Genomic DNA, 3,403 nt, shown 5'->3' on the forward strand with positions numbered 1-3,403 from the left:
TGATAGTCTGGACCAAGGCTGTAACATGGAGGGTAGATGCTAGGTGATAGTCTGGACAAGGCAGTAACATGGAGGGTATATGCTAGTGATAGTCTGGACCAAGGCTGTAACATGGAGGGTATATGCTAGGTGATAGAGTGGTCGGACCGGCTTTAACATGGAGGGTAGATGCTAGTGAATGTCTGGACCAAGGCTGTAACATGGAGGCGTAGATGCTAGGTGATAGTCTGGACCAAGGCTTTAACATGGAGGGTAGATGCTAGGTGATAGTCCTGGACAGGCAGTAACATGGAGGGTAGATGCTAGGTGATAGTCTGGACCAAGGCTTTAACATGGAGGTAGATTGCTAGGTGATAGTCTGGACCAAGGCTTTAACATGGAGGTAGATGCTAGTGATAGTCTGGACCAAGGCTTTAACATGGAGGTAGTGCTAGGTGATAGTCTGGACCAAGGCTTGTAACATGGAGGGTAGATGCTAGGTGATAGTCTGGCCAAGGCTTTAACATGGAGGGTAGATGCTAGGTGATAGTCTGGACCAGGCTTTAACATGGAGGGAGATGCTAGGTGATAGTCTGGACCAAGCTTTAACATGGAGGGTAGTGCTAGGTGGATAGTCTGGACCAAGGCTGTAACATGGAGGGTATATGCTGAGGTGATAGTCTGGACAAGGCTTAACATGGAGGGTATAGTGCTTAGGTGATGGTCTGGACCAAGGTTTAACATGGAGGGTAGATGCTAGGTGATAGTCTGGACCAGGCTGTAACATGGAGGGTGATTGCTAGGTGATAGTCTGGACAAGGCTGTAACATGGAGGGTAGATGCTAGGTGATAGTCTGGACCAAGGCTTTAACATGGAGGTAGATGCTAGGTGATAGTCTGGACAAGGCTGTAACATGGAGGGTAGATGCTAGGTGATAGTCTGGACCAAGGCGTTAACATGAGGGTAGATGCTAGGTGATGTTCTGGACACAGGCTTTAACATGGAGGGTAGATGCTAGGTGATAGTCTGGACCAGCTTTAACCATGGGGAACTCAGTCAGATCTGAGCTGCTGAGTAGTAAGGACCCAATTCCCTATTGCCCTGGTCAAATGTGGTGCATCGTGCAGGGCAGGGGTCAGCAACTTTTTCATGTAGAGTGCCAATTGACAATTTATCTTTCCAATTCTACAATTGCATCTTTTAATTTAAAAATATAATGTCTCACAATTATTGTAATGTGTTTATCAAAAATGTAATTCTATCCTAATCTAAATGAAAATGATACGAATCAAAAAATTCAAATGAATCTAATGCAAAGACCACTGCCTGTGCCAAAAGGACACATTGCGTGATACACCCGTGTGCCTTTGGCAGCTGAAGAACTTAGCTCAGAACACAGAGATAGGGCCGATATACCAATGCAAGTAACTTATATGCCAACTAGATAACAAAAGCCAACAAATAAAAAAATTATAAATAAAATCATTGCAGTTAGAAATATCTAGATAAAAATAAATATCCTATAAATAACATTGGCTACAAATGGCAGCTTGGTCATGTTCTTTCAATCACATTCATCTTCTCTTCTCCGCCTGTCTGCAATGAACTTGAAACATTGTATTCACTTTATCAACTGGGTCCAGCCTGAAAACTCACAAGTGTAGTATAGGTTTGTTAAGAAAACGACTTATCGACTGTAATTATAATATTGATATGAAAATATAATTAAAATATCTATTAAAATATCGAATGAAGGACATGTTAATTAGGGATGTTTGGTTTACAGCAACAGTGTATGTTTACAGGCGCACACATAACAATCAAACGGCAAATCAATCCCACAATGAAGTTATACGAAACAGTTGAGTGTGTGCACCAGTTTGGGCAGAAGAGATTCTGGAGAGCATATAAGCACATTCGCGCCTTCCTCTTGACTAATATTTTAAATCTTCAGAACTACAACCTAAATCCGAGCAAACATTGATCGGTCACACGTAGTAGCTAAGAATACTCTCGCCAAGACACATATTTCACACGTACAGTAGGCTAAGGAATATCTCACAGACACTTATCTTCACACCGTACAGTAGGCCTAAGTGGCATACTCTCATCCGAAGGACACATTTATCTATCACACGACGTACAGTAGGCCTAAGAAATACTCTCACAGGACACATTATCTTCACACGTACAGAGTAGGCCTAAGGAATACTCTCACGCAGACACATATCTTCACACGTACAGTAGGCCTAAGGAATGACTCTCACGAACACACTTATCTTTCACACACGTCAGTAGGCCTAAGGAATACTCCCACAAGACACATTATGTCTCACACACGTACAGTAGGCCTAAGGAATACTCTCCGACGGACGACATTATCTTTCAGCGAGACGTACAGGTAAGGCCAAGAAATATCTCACAGGACAGGCATCTATCTTCCACACGTACAGTAGGCCTAAGGAATACTCTCACAAGGACACATTACTTCAACACCGTACAGTAGGCCTAGAGGAAACCGTTCTCACGAGCACATTATGCTTCAACAGCGTACAGTAGGCCTACAGGAATAGCTCTCAAAGACACATTTAATCCTGTCACAGCCGGAGTAGGCCTAAGAATACTCTCACAAGGAACAACTTATTCTTGCACACGGTAAGTAGGCCTAAGGAATCACTGCTCACAGGACCATTTATCTTCACACGTAGCAGTAGGGCCTAAAGGAATCTCTCAAAGACACATTATCTTCAACGTACAGTAGGGCCTAAGGAATAGCTCCTCACAAGACACATTATCTTCAACACGTACCGTAGGCCTAAGGAATACTCTCACGAGACACCTTATGCTTCTCAACCGTACAGTAGGGCCTAAGGAATAGTCTCTACGAGGCACCATTAGCTTCACAGTAACAGTAAGGCCTAAGGAATACTCTCACAAGACACTTAGTCTTCAGAACGTACCAGTAGGGCTAAGGAATACTCTCAACGAGCCACATTATCTTCAACGTACAGTAGGCCTAAAGGAATACTTCACAAGACACATTATCCTCGACATGTACAGTGAGGCCTAAGGAATTACTCGCTGACGGAGACACACGTTATTTTCACACGTAAGGTAGGAGCTAAGAATACTCTGACGGACACATTAATCTTCAACACAACATACAGGTAGCGCCTAAGGAAGACTTCTGCACAATACACGTTAGTGCTTCACACGTACAGTAGGCCTAAGGAATACTCTCACGAGACAGCTGGATTATCTTCCAGTAGCAGTAGGCCTAGAGGAATACTCTCGAACAGAGACACATGTATCACACGTGAGTAACGTACAGTAGGCACCTAGAGGATACTCTCACGAGGAACATTATCTTCACACGTACAGTAGAGCCTAAGGAATGCTCTTCACACGGAAGCAATATCTTCA

Source organism: Salvelinus sp. IW2-2015, unplaced genomic scaffold (assembly GCF_002910315.2).
Source record: "Salvelinus sp. IW2-2015 unplaced genomic scaffold, ASM291031v2 Un_scaffold1172, whole genome shotgun sequence".
Classification (NCBI taxonomy): Eukaryota; Metazoa; Chordata; class Actinopteri; order Salmoniformes; family Salmonidae; genus Salvelinus; species Salvelinus sp. IW2-2015.